Source organism: Globicephala melas, unplaced genomic scaffold, assembly GCF_963455315.2.
Source record: "Globicephala melas unplaced genomic scaffold, mGloMel1.2 SCAFFOLD_309, whole genome shotgun sequence".
NCBI lineage: Eukaryota > Metazoa > Chordata > Mammalia > Artiodactyla > Delphinidae > Globicephala > Globicephala melas.
The window spans coordinates 43,815-62,669 of record NW_027207479.1 but is presented as its reverse complement, the minus strand read 5'-3'; the positions used below and the strand labels follow the sequence as shown (position 1 = coordinate 62,669).

Here is an 18,855-nt window from a genome sequence, read left to right as displayed (position 1 = left end):
CCCAACCGCGCTGCACAGATCCTGCCCTGACCATAGTCACCATGTTGATCCCCACGTTGAGCAAGATGAAGCTGACCGGGATCAGAAGAATTGAGTATCCTTGCTCCTGGCATTTCCTGGGGATGGGGCCAGTGAACGGCTCGGCTCGGTAGTAGTTTCGCTCACCCATGGCCGTTGGTCCCAGGACTGCCTGGGCCCTCTGCCCTCCAGTTTTAACTGGGAGCCAGACTGGGTCATAATGGGGCAGGTGGTGAGGTCACAGTGAGGGAGGGGGATGAAAAGGAGGGCCCAGAGTGGCATTCCCTGGTAACCAGGGTCAGGTAAGCTGAGCCTGGACAGTCAAACAGGGCCCGGTGGCCGGCATACATCCCCTCGAGCGGTCATTCATTCGCTCACCGCCCGCTGACTCACTTGTTCAAATGACACATTGCGTCTCTTGGCCCCTCTTGAGACTAGGAAGACCTTGGCCTCAGAGGCCTGCTGAAGGCCTGGCTGGAGTCCAGAGCCTCAGCCTTCTTCATGCCCTTCACTGGGCCTGGAGCTGGACCTGCCCAGATGTGGAACCTCCCAGTTTGGAAGCAACTTCTTGTATGAGGCTCTCTGTGGACAGGGACAGCTGAGACACAGAGGAGGTGCCCAGAGACCAGGGGTTTGGAGTCTGCAGCTGCAGATGTACTTAGTGCATGGTATAGGACCAGGAGGGGCCTGCTGGCAGAACTGTGGCCACTAAACCAAAGGGACCCTCAGGCCAAGAAGGGGACACTGGCTTCTTATTGCAGGAAGCCAAGCGCAGGGACCCAGGCTGGCAGAAGGAGTGGCGCTTCCAAGCCACAGACCACCAATGTTTCCTGGACTCTGGCGCTCTTTATTCCTCTCTCCATGCCCTGCCGCCCCCTGCCCCTGCCCCCATTTGCTGCTGGTAAGTTCACTTTCCCAGTCTGGCTCCCGTGCAGAGAGGGCCTGGAGGCCGAGGTGGAAGGTAGCAGCGAGTTGGCCCGCGCTTGGCCCTCCTGCGGTTGCCGCTTCAGCACCAGACTGTCATACACCTGGTAGTTGGCATTGCCTCCCGGGTTCCGGCTGAGTGGCATGAAGGTGGGCGGGGGTGGAGGGTGCTCGGTAGCCTGGACGTCGGGCAGGAGGTGAGAGGGGCGGAGGAGCAGCGCTGAGCTGGGAGCCGGGGCCCGCTGGTCCGAGGCCTCGGCCAGTACCGTGAGGGAGGCGGAGGTGGCCACAGGGCGCCGCAAGGGCAGGATCTCAGCCCATTCGGCCGCCGGGTGCCGCACCTCGTGGGGATCGCGGGAGTAATCCAAGTGTCCCGTGGAGGGATGCAGGCTGCGGTTGGACTCGCTGTGAGCACAGCTGGGGAGGCTACGTCTGTGGGCCGGTGGGGTGTCGCGCTACCAGGCGTCGGGCCGGTAGACCCGAGGCAACAGAGCGGATGGAGGCTCAGAGCCCTCCAGACCCAGACTCCGCCATGGGCCCAGTTGCCGTCCTTTCGGCCCGCGAGCCCCTCGACCTGCACCTGGCCGCCCCCACCGGCGCCCAGCCCCGGCGCCGCCACCTGTGTGCCGGTATGTCCCTCCACAGCTCCCTCCGTCAAAAGCCCCCCCCCACCCCGCCCCTCTGGCGTGTCACCGCGGCCGGGTGCGGGAGCGGGATCGAGGGCAGGGGCCGCTTCCCCGGGCCTGCCGGCCACCAGGGGCGGGGTCCTGAGCTCGGCGGGGGGTGTGGGGGCAAGGGTGGCCTTGCCGGGGCTGAGGGGCCGTGGCGACTCAATGGTGGCTCCCGGTGGCTTCGGGCCAGCTGCTGTCGGGCAGGAGGGCCGGCCCGGGCTGCGGCCGGGCTGCGCCTAGGGCCGCGTGGGCGGGCAGGGCCGATGCCCAAGGGACCGCGGGCCCCGGGCCCTGAAGCCTCCGGGGCCACGTCCCTGTGAGCGACGTGCGGGATCTTGGGCGGGGCGCCAAGCGCCGAAGGGTTTGCTGGGTCACGGCCGCCCTGGGCTGGGAGGTGGTCGCCAAACCCTCCGCCGCCGCCCGATACCCGAGACCTCCGTTGCCCCTGCCTGGGCGGGCGAGGGGGCCCTGCCGGGGCGGGCCGGCCGCCAGGCTGGCGTTAAGGCGCCAGCGCCAGCGAAACTGGGCCTCAAGAGGCCGCCCGCGGCCCCCCGCCCCCGTCTACGGCCATACCACCCTGAACGCGCCCGATCTCGTCTGATCTCGGAAGCTAAGCAGGGTCGGGCCTGGTTAGTACTTGGATGGGAGACCGCCTGGGAATACCGGGTGCTGTAGGCTTTTTGCCTCCCGCTCCGCCCGCCTTCTCCTTTACTCGCCCGCGGCGGGGGGGCCGCCGGCTCCGCCCCCGCCGAGCCCCGCTGCAGGCAGTAGTCAAGGTGGGTTTACCTGCCCGAGCAGGAAGCTTGGGCGATGGCAGAAGTGGGAAGAAACTCTTGAGCACAGGTTCTTGGGATCCACGGAGCAGCGCATGCACATGCGATGGGTGCCTACACAGCTGGCTTGCTTGTCTGTGGGGAAAGGCGAGATGGGTCAGGGCCTGGGTTCCTGAGGGGCTGAGAATCAAGGCAGGGATAGAAGAAAGGGGACAGGCCCACATCCCCTGAACCCACGCCGGCGCCCACTCACCTTTGTGGAAAATACGATTGAAAAGTGCCCGCAAGAATCTCTTCAGATGCCTCCAGAGTTGAGGGAAGAAGGGGAGGGGGGAGGCCGGGAGCAGGGTGAGCCCTGAAATCCAACCCTTATCCCGGTCACACCCCAGCAGCCCTCCCACCTCAGCCCCTTCAAGACCCCAGGGCTCCCCCAACCGCGCTGCACAGATCCTGCCCTGACCATAGTCACCATGTTGATCCCCACGTTGAGCAAGATGAAGCTGACCGGGATCAGAAGAATTGAGTATCCTTGCTCCTGGCATTTCCTGGGGATGGGGCCAGTGAACGGCTCGGCTCGGTAGTAGTTTCGCTCACCCATGGCTGTTGGTCCCAGGACTGCCTGGGCCCTCTGCCCTCCAGTTTTAACTGGGAGCCAGACTGGGTCATAATGGGGCAGGTGGTGAGGTCACAGTGAGGGAGGGGGATGAAAAGGAGGGCCCAGAGTGGCATTCCCTGGTAACCAAGGTCAGGTAAGCTGAGCCTGGACAGTCAAACAGGGCCCGGTGGCCGGCATACATCCCCTCGAGTGGTCATTCATTCGCTCACCGCCCGCTGACTCACTTGTTCAAATGACACATTGCGTCTCTTGGCCCCTCTTGAGACTAGGAAGACCTTGGCCTCAGAGGCCTGCTGAAGGCCTGGCTGGAGTCCAGAGCCTCAGCCTTCTTCATGCCCTTCACTGGGCCTGGAGCTGGACCTGCCCAGATGTGGAACCTCCCAGTTTGGAAGCAACTTCTTGTATGAGGCTCTCTGTGGACAGGGACAGCTGAGACACAGAGGAGGTGCCCAGAGACCAGGGGTTTGGAGTCTGCAGCTGCAGATGTACTTAGTGCATGGTATAGGACCAGGAGGGGCCTGCTGGCAGAACTGTGGCCACTAAACCAAAGGGACCCTCAGGCCAAGAAGGGGACACTGGCTTCTTATTGCAGGAAGCCAAGCGCAGGGACCCAGGCTGGCAGAAGGAGTGGCGCTTCCAAGCCACAGACCACCAATGTTTCCTGGACTCTGGCGCTCTTTATTCCTCTCTCCATGCCCTGCCGCCCCCTGCCCCTGCCCCCACTTGCTGCTGGTAAGTTCATTTTCCCAGTCTGGCTCCCGTGCAGAGAGGGCCTGGAGGCCGAGGTGGAAGGTAGCAGCGAGTTGGCCCGCGCTTGGCCCTCCTGCGGTTGCCGCTTCAGCACCAGACTGTCATACACCTGGTAGTTGGCATTGCCTCCCGGGTTCCGGCTGAGTGGCATGAAGGTGGGCGGGGGTGGAGGGTGCTCGGTAGCCTGGACGTCGGGCAGGAGGTGAGAGGGGCGGAGGAGCAGCGCTGAGCTGGGAGCCGGGGCCCGCTGGTCCGAGGCCTCGGCCAGTACCGTGAGGGAGGCGGAGGTGGCCACAGGGCGCCGCAAGGGCAGGATCTCAGCCCATTCGGCCGCCGGGTGCCGCACCTCGTGGGGATCGCGGGAGTAATCCAAGTGTCCCGTGGAGGGATGCAGGCTGCGGTTGGACTCGCTGTGAGCACAGCTGGGGAGGCTACGTCTCTGGGCCGGTGGGGTGTCGCGCTACCAGGCGTCGGGCCGGTAGACCCGAGGCACCAGAGCGGATGGAGGCTCAGAGCCCTCCAGACCCAGACTCCGCCATGGGCCCAGTTGCCGTCCTTTCGGCCCGCGAGCCCCTCGACCTGCACCTGGCCGCCCCCACCGGCGCCCAGCCCCGGCGCCGCCACCTGTGTGCCGGTGTGTCCCTCCACAGCTCCCTCCGACAAAAGCCCCCCCCCACCCCGCCCCTCTGGCGTGTCACCGCGGCCGGGTGCGGGAGCGGGATCGAGGGCAGGGGCCGCTTCCCCGGGCCTGCCGGCCACCAGGGGCGGGGTCCTGAGCTCGGCGGGGGGTGTGGGGGCAAGGGTGGCCTTGCCGGGGCTGAGGGGCCGTGGCGACTCAATGGTGGCTCCTGGTGGCTTCGGGCCAGCTGCTGTCGGGCAGGAGGGCCGGCCTGGGCTGCGGCCGGGCTGTGCCTAGGGCCGCGTGGGCGGGCAGGGCCGATGCCCAAGGGACCGCGGGCCCCGGGCCCTGAAGCCTCCGGGGCCACGTCCCTGTGAGCGACGTGCGGGATCTTGGGCGGGGCGCCAAGCGCCGAAGGGTTTGCTGGGTCACGGCCGCCCTGGGCTGGGAGGTGGTCGCCAAACCCTCCGCCGCCGCCCGATACCCGAGACCTCCGTTGCCCCTGCCTGGGCGGGCGAGGGGGCCCTGCCGGGGCGGGCCGGCCGCCAGGCTGGCGTTAAGGCGCCAGCGCCAGCGAAACTGGGCCTCAAGAGGCCGCCCGCGGCCCCCCGCCCCCGTCTACGGCCATACCACCCTGAACGCGCCCGATCTCGTCTGATCTCGGAAGCTAAGCAGGGTCGGGCCTGGTTAGTACTTGGATGGGAGACCGCCTGGGAATACCGGGTGCTGTAGGCTTTTTGCCTCCCGCTCCGCCCGCCTTCTCCTTTACTCGCCCGCGGCGGGGGGGCCGCCGGCTCCGCCCCCGCCGAGCCCCGCTGCAGGCAGTAGTCAAGGTGGGTTTACCTGCCCGAGCAGGAAGCTTGGGCGATGGCAGAAGTGGGAAGAAACTCTTGAGCACAGGTTCTTGGGATCCACGGAGCAGCGCATGCACATGCGATGGGTGCCTACACAGCTGGCTTGCTTGTCTGTGGGGAAAGGCGAGATGGGTCAGGGCCTGGGTTCCTGAGGGGCTGAGAATCAAAGCAGGGATAGAAGAAAGGGGACAGGCCCACATCCCCTGAACCCACGCCGGCGCCCACTCACCTTTGTGGAAAATACGATTGAAAAGTGCCCGCAAGAATCTCTTCAGATGCCTCCAGAGTTGAGGCAAGAAGGGGAGGGGGGAGGCCGGGAGCAGGGTGAGCCCTGAAATCCAACCCTTGTCCCGGTCACACCCCAGCAGCCCTCCCACCTCAGCCCCTTCAAGACCCCAGGGCTCCCCCAACCGCGCTGCACAGATCCTGCCCTGACCATAGTCACCATGTTGATCCCCACGTTGAGCAAGATGAAGCTGACCGGGATCAGAAGAATTGAGTATCCTTGCTCCTGGCATTTCCTGGGGATGGGGCCAGTGAACGGCTCGGCTCGGTAGTAGTTTCGCTCACCCATGGCCGTTGGTCCCAGGACTGCCTGGGCCCTCTGCCCTCCAGTTTTAACTGGGAGCCAGACTGGGTCATAATGGGGCAGGTGGTGAGGTCACAGTGAGGGAGGGGGATGAAAAGGAGGGCCCAGAGTGGCATTCCCTGGTAACCAAGGTCAGGTAAGCTGAGCCTGGACAGTCAAACAGGGCCCGGTGGCCGGCATACATCCCCTCGAGCGGTCATTCATTCGCTCACCGCCCGCTGACTCACTTGTTCAAATGACACATTGCGTCTCTTGGCCCCTCTTGAGACTAGGAAGACCTTGGCCTCAGAGGCCTGCTGAAGGCCTGGCTGGAGTCCAGAGCCTCAGCCTTCTTCATGCCCTTCACTGGGCCTGGAGCTGGACCTGCCCAGATGTGGAACCTCCCAGTTTGGAAGCAACTTCTTGTATGAGGCTCTCTGTGGACAGGGACAGCTGAGACACAGAGGAGGTGCCCAGAGACCAGGGGTTTGGAGTCTGCAGCTGCAGATGTACTTAGTGCATGGTATAGGACCAGGAGGGGCCTGCTGGCAGAACTGTGGCCACTAAACCAAAGGGACCCTCAGGCCAAGAAGGGGACACTGGCTTCTTATTGCAGGAAGCCAAGCGCAGGGACCCAGGCTGGCAGAAGGAGTGGTGCTTCCAAGCCACAGACCACCAATGTTTCCTGGACTCTGGCGCTCTTTATTCCTCTCTCCATGCCCTGCCGCCCCCTGCCCCTGCCCCCATTTGCTGCTGGTAAGTTCACTTTCCCAGTCTGGCTCCCGTGCAGAGAGGGCCTGGAGGCCGAGGTGGAAGGTAGCAGCGAGTTGGCCCGCGCTTGGCCCTCCTGCGGTTGCCGCTTCAGCACCAGACTGTCATACACCTGGTAGTTGGCATTGCCTCCCGGGTTCCGGCTGAGTGGCATGAAGGTGGGCGGGGGTGGAGGGTGCTCGGTAGCCTGGACGTCGGGCAGGAGGTGAGAGGGGCGGAGGAGCAGCGCTGAGCTGGGAGCCGGGGCCCGCTGGTCCAAGGCCTCGGCCAGTACCGTGAGGGAGGCGGAGGTGGCCACAGGGCGCCGCAAGGGCAGGATCTCAGCCCATTCGGCCGCCGGGTGCCGCACCTCGTGGGGATCGCGGGAGTAATCCAAGTGTCCCGTGGAGGGATGCAGGCTGCGGTTGGACTCGCTGTGAGCACAGCTGGGGAGGCTACGTCTGTGGGCCGGTGGGGTGTCGCGCTACCAGGCGTCGGGCCGGTAGACCCGAGGCAACAGAGCGGATGGAGGCTCAGAGCCCTCCAGACCCAGACTCCGCCATGGGCCCAGTTGCCGTCCTTTCGGCCCGCGAGCCCCTCGACCTGCACCTGGCCGCCCCCACCGGCGCCCAGCCCCGGCGCCGCCACCTGTGTGCCGGTATGTCCCTCCACAGCTCCCTCCGTCAAAAGCCCCCCCCCACCCCGCCCCTCTGGCGTGTCACCGCGGCCGGGTGCGGGAGCGGGATCGAGGGCAGGGGCCGCTTCCCCGGGCCTGCCGGCCACCAGGGGCGGGGTCCTGAGCTCGGCGGGGGGTGTGGGGGCAAGGGTGGCCTTGCCGGGGCTGAGGGGCCGTGGCGACTCAATGGTGGCTCCCGGTGGCTTCGGGCCAGCTGCTGTCGGGCAGGAGGGCCGGCCCGGGCTGCGGCCGGGCTGCGCCTAGGGCCGCGTGGGCGGGCAGGGCCGATGCCCAAGGGACCGCGGGCCCCGGGCCCTGAAGCCTCCGGGGCCACGTCCCTGTGAGCGACGTGCGGGATCTTGGGCGGGGCGCCAAGCGCCGAAGGGTTTGCTGGGTCACGGCCGCCCTGGGCTGGGAGGTGGTCGCCAAACCCTCCGCCGCCGCCCGATACCCGAGACCTCCGTTGCCCCTGCCTGGGCGGGCGAGGGGGCCCTGCCGGGGCGGGCCGGCCGCCAGGCTGGCGTTAAGGCGCCAGCGCCAGCGAAACTGGGCCTCAAGAGGCCGCCCGCGGCCCCCCGCCCCCGTCTACGGCCATACCACCCTGAACGCGCCCGATCTCGTCTGATCTCGGAAGCTAAGCAGGGTCGGGCCTGGTTAGTACTTGGATGGGAGACCGCCTGGGAATACCGGGTGCTGTAGGCTTTTTGCCTCCCGCTCCGCCCGCCTTCTCCTTTACTCGCCCGCGGCGGGGGGGCCGCCGGCTCCGCCCCCGCCGAGCCCCGCTGCAGGCAGTAGTCAAGGTGGGTTTACCTGCCCGAGCAGGAAGCTTGGGCGATGGCAGAAGTGGGAAGAAACTCTTGAGCACAGGTTCTTGGGATCCACGGAGCAGCGCATGCACATGCGATGGGTGCCTACACAGCTGGCTTGCTTGTCTGTGGGGAAAGGCGAGATGGGTCAGGGCCTGGGTTCCTGAGGGGCTGAGAATCAAGGCAGGGATAGAAGAAAGGGGACAGGCCCACATCCCCTGAACCCACGCCGGCGCCCACTCACCTTTGTGGAAAATACGATTGAAAAGTGCCCGCAAGAATCTCTTCAGATGCCTCCAGAGTTGAGGGAAGAAGGGGAGGGGGGAGGCCGGGAGCAGGGTGAGCCCTGAAATCCAACCCTTATCCCGGTCACACCCCAGCAGCCCTCCCACCTCAGCCCCTTCAAGACCCCAGGGCTCCCCCAACCGCGCTGCACAGATCCTGCCCTGACCATAGTCACCATGTTGATCCCCACGTTGAGCAAGATGAAGCTGACCGGGATCAGAAGAATTGAGTATCCTTGCTCCTGGCATTTCCTGGGGATGGGGCCAGTGAACGGCTCGGCTCGGTAGTAGTTTCGCTCACCCATGGCTGTTGGTCCCAGGACTGCCTGGGCCCTCTGCCCTCCAGTTTTAACTGGGAGCCAGACTGGGTCATAATGGGGCAGGTGGTGAGGTCACAGTGAGGGAGGGGGATGAAAAGGAGGGCCCAGAGTGGCATTCCCTGGTAACCAAGGTCAGGTAAGCTGAGCCTGGACAGTCAAACAGGGCCCGGTGGCCGGCATACATCCCCTCGAGTGGTCATTCATTCGCTCACCGCCCGCTGACTCACTTGTTCAAATGACACATTGCGTCTCTTGGCCCCTCTTGAGACTAGGAAGACCTTGGCCTCAGAGGCCTGCTGAAGGCCTGGCTGGAGTCCAGAGCCTCAGCCTTCTTCATGCCCTTCACTGGGCCTGGAGCTGGACCTGCCCAGATGTGGAACCTCCCAGTTTGGAAGCAACTTCTTGTATGAGGCTCTCTGTGGACAGGGACAGCTGAGACACAGAGGAGGTGCCCAGAGACCAGGGGTTTGGAGTCTGCAGCTGCAGATGTACTTAGTGCATGGTATAGGACCAGGAGGGGCCTGCTGGCAGAACTGTGGCCACTAAACCAAAGGGACCCTCAGGCCAAGAAGGGGACACTGGCTTCTTATTGCAGGAAGCCAAGCGCAGGGACCCAGGCTGGCAGAAGGAGTGGCGCTTCCAAGCCACAGACCACCAATGTTTCCTGGACTCTGGCGCTCTTTATTCCTCTCTCCATGCCCTGCCGCCCCCTGCCCCTGCCCCCACTTGCTGCTGGTAAGTTCATTTTCCCAGTCTGGCTCCCGTGCAGAGAGGGCCTGGAGGCCGAGGTGGAAGGTAGCAGCGAGTTGGCCCGCGCTTGGCCCTCCTGCGGTTGCCGCTTCAGCACCAGACTGTCATACACCTGGTAGTTGGCATTGCCTCCCGGGTTCCGGCTGAGTGGCATGAAGGTGGGCGGGGGTGGAGGGTGCTCGGTAGCCTGGACGTCGGGCAGGAGGTGAGAGGGGCGGAGGAGCAGCGCTGAGCTGGGAGCCGGGGCCCGCTGGTCCGAGGCCTCGGCCAGTACCGTGAGGGAGGCGGAGGTGGCCACAGGGCGCCGCAAGGGCAGGATCTCAGCCCATTCGGCCGCCGGGTGCCGCACCTCGTGGGGATCGCGGGAGTAATCCAAGTGTCCCGTGGAGGGATGCAGGCTGCGGTTGGACTCGCTGTGAGCACAGCTGGGGAGGCTACGTCTCTGGGCCGGTGGGGTGTCGCGCTACCAGGCGTCGGGCCGGTAGACCCGAGGCACCAGAGCGGATGGAGGCTCAGAGCCCTCCAGACCCAGACTCCGCCATGGGCCCAGTTGCCGTCCTTTCGGCCCGCGAGCCCCTCGACCTGCACCTGGCCGCCCCCACCGGCGCCCAGCCCCGGCGCCGCCACCTGTGTGCCGGTGTGTCCCTCCACAGCTCCCTCCGACAAAAGCCCCCCCCCACCCCGCCCCTCTGGCGTGTCACCGCGGCCGGGTGCGGGAGCGGGATCGAGGGCAGGGGCCGCTTCCCCGGGCCTGCCGGCCACCAGGGGCGGGGTCCTGAGCTCGGCGGGGTGTGTGGGGGCAAGGGTGGCCTTGCCGGGGCTGAGGGGCCGTGGCGACTCAATGGTGGCTCCTGGTGGCTTCGGGCCAGCTGCTGTCGGGCAGGAGGGCCGGCCTGGGCTGCGGCCGGGCTGTGCCTAGGGCCGCGTGGGCGGGCAGGGCCGATGCCCAAGGGACCGCGGGCCCCGGGCCCTGAAGCCTCCGGGGCCACGTCCCTGTGAGCGACGTGCGGGATCTTGGGCGGGGCGCCAAGCGCCGAAGGGTTTGCTGGGTCACGGCCGCCCTGGGCTGGGAGGTGGTCGCCAAACCCTCCGCCGCCGCCCGATACCCGAGACCTCCGTTGCCCCTGCCTGGGCGGGCGAGGGGGCCCTGCCGGGGCGGGCCGGCCGCCAGGCTGGCGTTAAGGCGCCAGCGCCAGCGAAACTGGGCCTCAAGAGGCCGCCCGCGGCCCCCCGCCCCCGTCTACGGCCATACCACCCTGAACGCGCCCGATCTCGTCTGATCTCGGAAGCTAAGCAGGGTCGGGCCTGGTTAGTACTTGGATGGGAGACCGCCTGGGAATACCGGGTGCTGTAGGCTTTTTGCCTCCCGCTCCGCCCGCCTTCTCCTTTACTCGCCCGCGGCGGGGGGGCCGCCGGCTCCGCCCCCGCCGAGCCCCGCTGCAGGCAGTAGTCAAGGTGGGTTTACCTGCCCGAGCAGGAAGCTTGGGCGATGGCAGAAGTGGGAAGAAACTCTTGAGCACAGGTTCTTGGGATCCACGGAGCAGCGCATGCACATGCGATGGGTGCCTACACAGCTGGCTTGCTTGTCTGTGGGGAAAGGCGAGATGGGTCAGGGCCTGGGTTCCTGAGGGGCTGAGAATCAAGGCAGGGATAGAAGAAAGGGGACAGGCCCACATCCCCTGAACCCACGCCGGCGCCCACTCACCTTTGTGGAAAATACGATTGAAAAGTGCCCGCAAGAATCTCTTCAGATGCCTCCAGAGTTGAGGGAAGAAGGGGAGGGGGGAGGCCGGGAGCAGGGTGAGCCCTGAAATCCAACCCTTGTCCCGGTCACACCCCAGCAGCCCTCCCACCTCAGCCCCTTCAAGACCCCAGGGCTCCCCCAACCGCGCTGCACAGATCCTGCCCTGACCATAGTCACCATGTTGATCCCCACGTTGAGCAAGATGAAGCTGACCGGGATCAGAAGAATTGAGTATCCTTGCTCCTGGCATTTCCTGGGGATGGGGCCAGTGAACGGCTCGGCTCGGTAGTAGTTTCGCTCACCCATGGCCGTTGGTCCCAGGACTGCCTGGGCCCTCTGCCCTCCAGTTTTAACTGGGAGCCAGACTGGGTCATAATGGGGCAGGTGGTGAGGTCACAGTGAGGGAGGGGGATGAAAAGGAGGGCCCAGAGTGGCATTCCCTGGTAACCAGGGTCAGGTAAGCTGAGCCTGGACAGTCAAACAGGGCCCGGTGGCCGGCATACATCCCCTCGAGCGGTCATTCATTCGCTCACCGCCCGCTGACTCACTTGTTCAAATGACACATTGCGTCTCTTGGCCCCTCTTGAGACTAGGAAGACCTTGGCCTCAGAGGCCTGCTGAAGGCCTGGCTGGAGTCCAGAGCCTCAGCCTTCTTCATGCCCTTCACTGGGCCTGGAGCTGGACCTGCCCAGATGTGGAACCTCCCAGTTTGGAAGCAACTTCTTGTATGAGGCTCTCTGTGGACAGGGACAGCTGAGACACAGAGGAGGTGCCCAGAGACCAGGGGTTTGGAGTCTGCAGCTGCAGATGTACTTAGTGCATGGTATAGGACCAGGAGGGGCCTGCTGGCAGAACTGTGGCCACTAAACCAAAGGGACCCTCAGGCCAAGAAGGGGACACTGGCTTCTTATTGCAGGAAGCCAAGCGCAGGGACCCAGGCTGGCAGAAGGAGTGGCGCTTCCAAGCCACAGACCACCAATGTTTCCTGGACTCTGGCGCTCTTTATTCCTCTCTCCATGCCCTGCCGCCCCCTGCCCCTGCCCCCATTTGCTGCTGGTAAGTTCACTTTCCCAGTCTGGCTCCCGTGCAGAGAGGGCCTGGAGGCCGAGGTGGAAGGTAGCAGCGAGTTGGCCCGCGCTTGGCCCTCCTGCGGTTGCCGCTTCAGCACCAGACTGTCATACACCTGGTAGTTGGCATTGCCTCCCGGGTTCCGGCTGAGTGGCATGAAGGTGGGCGGGGGTGGAGGGTGCTCGGTAGCCTGGACGTCGGACAGGAGGTGAGAGGGGCGGAGGAGCAGCGCTGAGCTGGGAGCCGGGGCCCGCTGGTCCGAGGCCTCGGCCAGTACCGTGAGGGAGGCGGAGGTGGCCACAGGGCGCCGCAAGGGCAGGATCTCAGCCCATTCGGCCGCCGGGTGCTGCACCTCGTGGGGATCGCGGGAGTAATCCAAGTGTCCCGTGGAGGGATGCAGGCTGCGGTTGGACTCGCTGTGAGCACAGCTGGGGAGGCTACGTCTGTGGGCCGGTGGGGTGTCGCGCTACCAGGCGTCGGGCCGGTAGACCCGAGGCACCAGAGCGGATGGAGGCTCAGAGCCCTCCAGACCCAGACTCCGTCATGGGCCCAGTTGCCGTCCTTTCGGCCCGCGAGCCCCTCGACCTGCACCTGGCCGCCCCCACCGGCGCCCAGCCCCGGCGCCGCCACCTGTGTGCCGGTGTGTCCCTCCACAGCTCCCTCCGACAAAAGCCCCCCCCCACCCCGCCCCTCTGGCGTGTCACCGCGGCCGGGTGCGGGAGCGGGATCGAGGGCAGGGGCCGCTTCCCCGGGCCTGCCGGCCACCAGGGGCGGGGTCCTGAGCTCGGCGGGGGGTGTGGGGGCAAGGGTGGCCTTGCCGGGGCTGAGGGGCCGTGGCGACTCAATGGTGGCTCCCGGTGGCTTCGGGCCAGCTGCTGTCGGGCAGGAGGGCCGGCCCGGGCTGCGGCCGGGCTGCGCCTAGGGCCGCGTGGGCGGGCAGGGCCGATGCCCAAGGGACCGCGGGCCCCGGGCCCTGAAGCCTCCGGGGCCACGTCCCTGTGAGCGACGTGCGGGATCTTGGGCGGGGCGCCAAGCGCCGAAGGGTTTGCTGGGTCACGGCCGCCCTGGGCTGGGAGGTGGTCGCCAAACCCTCCGCCGCCGCCCGATACCCGAGACCTCCGTTGCCCCTGCCTGGGCGGGCGAGGGGGCCCTGCCGGGGCGGGCCGGCCGCCAGGCTGGCGTTAAGGCGCCAGCGCCAGCGAAACTGGGCCTCAAGAGGCCGCCCGCGGCCCCCCGCCCCCGTCTACGGCCATACCACCCTGAACGCGCCCGATCTCGTCTGATCTCGGAAGCTAAGCAGGGTCGGGCCTGGTTAGTACTTGGATGGGAGACCGCCTGGGAATACCGGGTGCTGTAGGCTTTTTGCCTCCCGCTCCGCCCGCCTTCTCCTTTACTCGCCCGCGGCGGGGGCCGCCGGCTCCGCCCCCGCCGGGCCCCGCTGCAGGCCCCACCTCCTCAGGCCCCTCCCACCACGGCGCGCGCCGGCGGGGTCGCTCCCCGCCGGCCCGGCCGGCCAGGCGGCCAGAAGGCGGCCCTGGAAGGCAGGCGCACCCCAGACGCTCCCGGGGTGGCTGGCCCGGACCCAGACTCCGCCGCGGGCCCAGTTGCCGTCCTTTCGGCCCGCGAGCCCCTCGACCTGCACCTGGCCGCCCCCACCGGCGCCCAACCCCGGCGCCGCCACCTGTGTGCCGGTGTGTCCCTCCACAGCTCCCTCCGACAAAAGCCCCCCCCCACCCCGCCCCTCTGGCGTGTCACCGCGGCCGGGTGCGGGAGCGGGATCGAGGGCAGGGGCCGCTTCCCCGGGCCTGCCGGCCACCAGGGGCGGGGTCCTGAGCTCGGCGGGGGGTGTGGGGGCAAGGGTGGCCTTGCCGGGGCTGAGGGGCCGTGGCGACTCAATGGTGGCTCCCGGTGGCTTCGGGCCAGCTGCTGTCGGGCAGGAGGGCCGGCCCGGGCTGCGGCCGGGCTGCGCCTAGGGCCGCGTGGGCGGGCAGGGCCGATGCCCAAGGGACCGCGGGCCCCGGGCCCTGAAGCCTCCGGGGCCACGTCCCTGTGAGCGACGTGCGGGATCTTGGGCGGGGCGCCAAGCGCCGAAGGGTTTGCTGGGTCACGGCCGCCCTGGGCTGGGAGGTGGTCGCCAAACCCTCCGCCGCCGCCCGATACCCGAGACCTCCGTTGCCCCTGCCTGGGCGGGCGAGGGGGCCCTGCCGGGGCGGGCCGGCCGCCAGGCTGGCGTTAAGGCGCCAGCGCCAGCGAAACTGGGCCTCAAGAGGCCGCCCGCGGCCCCCCGCCCCCGTCTACGGCCATACCACCCTGAACGCGCCCGATCTCGTCTGATCTCGGAAGCTAAGCAGGGTCGGGCCTGGTTAGTACTTGGATGGGAGACCGCCTGGGAATACCGGGTGCTGTAGGCTTTTTGCCTCCCGCTCCGCCCGCCTTCTCCTTTACTCGCCCGCGGCGGGGGCCGCCGGCTCCGCCCCCGCCGGGCCCCGCTGCAGGCCCCACCTCCTCAGGCCCCTCCCACCACGGCGCGCGCCGGCGGGGTCGCTCCCCGCCGGCCCGGCCGGCCAGGCGGCCAGAAGGCGGCCCTGGAAGGCAGGCGCACCCCAGACGCTCCCGGGGTGGCTGGCCCGGACCCAGACTCCGCCGCGGGCCCAGTTGCCGTCCTTTCGGCCCGCGAGCCCCTCGACCTGCACCTGGCCGCCCCCACCGGCGCCCAGCCCCGGCGCCGCCACCTGTGTGCCGGTGTGTCCCTCCACAGCTCCCTCCGACAAAAGCCCCCCCCCACCCCGCCCCTCTGGCGTGTCACCGCGGCCGGGTGCGGGAGCGGGATCGAGGGCAGGGGCCGCTTCCCCGGGCCTGCCGGCCACCAGGGGCGGGGTCCTGAGCTCGGCGGGGGGTGTGGGGGCAAGGGTGGCCTTGCCGGGGCTGAGGGGCCGTGGCGACTCAATGGTGGCTCCCGGTGGCTTCGGGCCAGCTGCTGTCGGGCAGGAGGGCCGGCCCGGGCTGCGGCCGGGCTGCGCCTAGGGCCGCGTGGGCGGGCAGGGCCGATGCCCAAGGGACCGCGGGCCCCGGGCCCTGAAGCCTCCGGGGCCACGTCCCTGTGAGCGACGTGCGGGATCTTGGGCGGGGCGCCAAGCGCCGAAGGGTTTGCTGGGTCACGGCCGCCCTGGGCTGGGAGGTGGTCGCCAAACCCTCCGCCGCCGCCCGATACCCGAGACCTCCGTTGCCCCTGCCTGGGCGGGCGAGGGGGCCCTGCCGGGGCGGGCCGGCCGCCAGGCTGGCGTTAAGGCGCCAGCGCCAGCGAAACTGGGCCTCAAGAGGCCGCCCGCGGCCCCCCGCCCCCGTCTACGGCCATACCACCCTGAACGCGCCCGATCTCGTCTGATCTCGGAAGCTAAGCAGGGTCGGGCCTGGTTAGTACTTGGATGGGAGACCGCCTGGGAATACCGGGTGCTGTAGGCTTTTTGCCTCCCGCTCCGCCCGCCTTCTCCTTTACTCGCCCGCGGCGGGGGCCGCCGGCTCCGCCCCCGCCGGGCCCCGCTGCAGGCCCCACCTCCTCAGGCCCCTCCCACCACGGCGCGCGCCGGCGGGGTCGCTCCCCGCCGGCCCGGCCGGCCAGGCGGCCAGAAGGCGGCCCTGGAAGGCAGGCGCACCCCAGACGCTCCCGGGGTGGCTGGCCCGGACCCAGACTCCGCCGCGGGCCCAGTTGCCGTCCTTTCGGCCCGCGAGCCCCTCGACCTGCACCTGGCCGCCCCCACCGGCGCCCAGCCCCGGCGCCGCCACCTGTGTGCCGGTGTGTCCCTCCACAGCTCCCTCTGACAAAAGCCCCCCCCCACCCCGCCCCTCTGGCGTGTCACCGCGGCCGGGTGCGGGAGCGGGATCGAGGGCAGGGGCCGCTTCCCCGGGCCTGCCGGCCACCAGGGGCGGGGTCCTGAGCTCGGCGGGGGGTGTGGGGGCAAGGGTGGCCTTGCCGGGGCTGAGGGGCCGTGGCGACTCAATGGTGGCTCCCGGTGGCTTCGGGCCAGCTGCTGTCGGGCAGGAGGGCCGGCCCGGGCTGCGGCCGGGCTGCGCCTAGGGCCGCGTGGGCGGGCAGGGCCGATGCCCAAGGGACCGCGGGCCCCGGGCCCTGAAGCCTCCGGGGCCACGTCCCTGTGAGCGACGTGCGGGATCTTGGGCGGGGCGCCAAGCGCCGAAGGGTTTGCTGGGTCACGGCCGCCCTGGGCTGGGAGGTGGTCGCCAAACCCTCCGCCGCCGCCCGATACCCGAGACCTCCGTTGCCCCTGCCTGGGCGGGCGAGGGGGCCCTGCCGGGGCGGGCCGGCCGCCAGGCTGGCGTTAAGGCGCCAGCGCCAGCGAAACTGGGCCTCAAGAGGCCGCCCGCGGCCCCCCGCCCCCGTCTACGGCCATACCACCCTGAACGTGCCCGATCTCGTCTGATCTCGGAAGCTAAGCAGGGTCGGGCCTGGTTAGTACTTGGATGGGAGACCGCCTGGGAATACCGGGTGCTGTAGGCTTTTTGCCTCCCGCTCCGCCCGCCTTCTCCTTTACTCGCCCGCGGCGGGGGGGCCGCCGGCTCCGCCCCCGCCGAGCCCCGCTGCAGGCAGTAGTCAAGGTGGGTTTACCTGCCCGAGCAGGAAGCTTGGGCGATGGCAGAAGTGGGAAGAAACTCTTGAGCACAGGTTCTTGGGATCCACGGAGCAGCGCATGCACATGCGATGGGTGCCTACACAGCTGGCTTGCTTGTCTGTGGGGAAAGGCGAGATGGGTCAGGGCCTGGGTTCCTGAGGGGCTGAGAATCAAGGCAGGGATAGAAGAAAGGGGACAGGCCCACATCCCCTGAACCCACGCCGGCGCCCACTCACCTTTGTGGAAAATACGATTGAAAAGTGCCCGCAAGAATCTCTTCAGATGCCTCCAGAGTTGAGGCAAGAAGGGGAGGGGGGAGGCCGGGAGCAGGGTGAGCCCTGAAATCCAACCCTTGTCCCGGTCACACCCCAGCAGCCCTCCCACCTCAGCCCCTTCAAGACCCCAGGGCTCCCCCAACCGCGCTGCACAGATCCTGCCCTGACCATAGTCACCATGTTGATCCCCACGTTGAGCAAGATGAAGCTGACCGGGATCAGAAGAATTGAGTATCCTTGCTCCTGGCATTTCCTGGGGATGGGGCCAGTGAACGGCTCGGCTCGGTAGTAGTTTCGCTCACCCATGGCCGTTGGTCCCAGGACTGCCTGGGCCCTCTGCCCTCCAGTTTTAACTGGGAGCCAGACTGGGTCATAATGGGGCAGGTGGTGAGGTCACAGTGAGGGAGGGGGATGAAAAGGAGGGCCCAGAGTGGCATTCCCTGGTAACCAGGGTCAGGTAAGCTGAGCCTGGACAGTCAAACAGGGCCCGGTGGCCGGCATACATCCCCTCGAGCGGTCATTCATTCGCTCACCGCCCGCTGACTCACTTGTTCAAATGACACATTGCGTCTCTTGGCCCCTCTTGAGACTAGGAAGACCTTGGCCTCAGAGGCCTGCTGAAGGCCTGGCTGGAGTCCAGAGCCTCAGCCTTCTTCATGCCCTTCACTGGGCCTGGAGCTGGACCTGCCCAGATGTGGAACCTCCCAGTTTGGAAGCAACTTCTTGTATGAGGCTCTCTGTGGACAGGGACAGCTGAGACACAGAGGAGGTGCCCAGAGACCAGGGGTTTGGAGTCTGCAGCTGCAGATATACTTAGTGCATGGTATAGGACCAGGAGGGGCCTGCTGGCAGAACTGTGGCCACTAAACCAAAGGGACCCTCAGGCCAAGAAGGGGACACTGGCTTCTTATTGCAGGAAGCCAAGCGCAGGGACCCAGGCTGGCAGAAGGAGTGGCGCTTCCAAGCCACAGACCACCAATGTTTCCTGGACTCTGGCGCTCTTTATTCCTCTCTCCATGCCCTGCCGCCCCCTGCCCCTGCCCCCACTTGCTGCTGGTAAGTTCATTTTCCCAGTCTGGCTCCCGTGCAGAGAGGGCCTGGAGGCCGAGGTGGAAGGTAGCAGCGAGTTGGCCCGCGCTTGGCCCTCCTGCGGTTGCCGCTTCAGCACCAGACTGTCATACACCTGGTAGTTGGCATTGCCTCCCGGGTTCCGGCTGAGTGGCATGAAGGTGGGCGGGGGTGGAGGGTGCTCGGTAGCCTGGACGTCGGGCAGGAGGTGAGAGGGGCGGAGGAGCAGCGCTGAGCTGGGAGCCGGGGCCCGCTGGTCCGAGGCCTCGGCCAGTACCGTGAGGGAGGCGGAGGTGGCCACAGGGCGCCGCAAGGGCAGGATCTCAGCCCATTCGGCCGCCGGGTGCCGCACCTCGTGGGGATCGCGGGAGTAATCCAAGTGTCCCGTGGAGGGATGCAGGCTGCGGTTGGACTCGCTGTGAGCACAGCTGGGGAGGCTACGTCTCTGGGCCGGTGGGGTGTCGCGCTACCAGGCGTCGGGCCGGTAGACCCGAGGCAACAGAGCGGATGGAGGCTCAGAGCCCTCCAGACCCAGACTCCGCCATGGGCCCAGTTGCCGTCCTTTCGGCCCGCGAGCCCCTCGACCTGCACCTGGCCGCCCCCACCGGCGCCCAGCCCCGGCGCCGCCACCTGTGTGCCGGTATGTCCCTCCACAGCTCCCTCCGTCAAAAGCCCCCCCCCACCCCGCCCCTCTGG

The 18,855-nt window shown here is 67.7% G+C and overlaps 8 non-coding genes across 8 annotated transcripts; all 8 read left to right on the top strand.

Moving 5' to 3' along the window:
• Positions 1 to 2,172: 2,172 nt before the first annotated feature.
• Positions 2,173 to 2,291, top strand: LOC132594893 (5S ribosomal RNA). The gene has a single exon (XR_009561062.1). It is a non-coding gene; the product is annotated as a 5S ribosomal RNA (ribosomal RNA).
• Positions 2,292 to 4,987: 2,696 nt separating this feature from the next.
• Positions 4,988 to 5,106, top strand: LOC132594892 (5S ribosomal RNA). The gene has a single exon (XR_009561061.1). It is a non-coding gene; the product is annotated as a 5S ribosomal RNA (ribosomal RNA).
• Positions 5,107 to 7,802: 2,696 nt separating this feature from the next.
• LOC132594891 (5S ribosomal RNA) lies at positions 7,803 to 7,921 on the top strand. Its single transcript, XR_009561060.1, has one exon. It is a non-coding gene; the product is annotated as a 5S ribosomal RNA (ribosomal RNA).
• Positions 7,922 to 10,617: 2,696 nt separating this feature from the next.
• LOC132594890 (5S ribosomal RNA) lies at positions 10,618 to 10,736 on the top strand. The gene has a single exon (XR_009561059.1). It is a non-coding gene; the product is annotated as a 5S ribosomal RNA (ribosomal RNA).
• A 2,696-nt stretch (positions 10,737 to 13,432) lies between these two features.
• On the top strand, positions 13,433 to 13,551 carry LOC132594889 (5S ribosomal RNA). Its single transcript, XR_009561058.1, has one exon. It is a non-coding gene; the product is annotated as a 5S ribosomal RNA (ribosomal RNA).
• Positions 13,552 to 14,483: 932 nt separating this feature from the next.
• LOC132594888 (5S ribosomal RNA) lies at positions 14,484 to 14,602 on the top strand. The gene has a single exon (XR_009561057.1). It is a non-coding gene; the product is annotated as a 5S ribosomal RNA (ribosomal RNA).
• Positions 14,603 to 15,534: 932 nt separating this feature from the next.
• On the top strand, positions 15,535 to 15,653 carry LOC132594887 (5S ribosomal RNA). Its single transcript, XR_009561056.1, has one exon. It is a non-coding gene; the product is annotated as a 5S ribosomal RNA (ribosomal RNA).
• A 932-nt stretch (positions 15,654 to 16,585) lies between these two features.
• Positions 16,586 to 16,704, top strand: LOC132594865 (5S ribosomal RNA). Its single transcript, XR_009561034.1, has one exon. It is a non-coding gene; the product is annotated as a 5S ribosomal RNA (ribosomal RNA).
• The last annotated feature ends 2,151 nt before the right edge of the window (positions 16,705 to 18,855 follow it).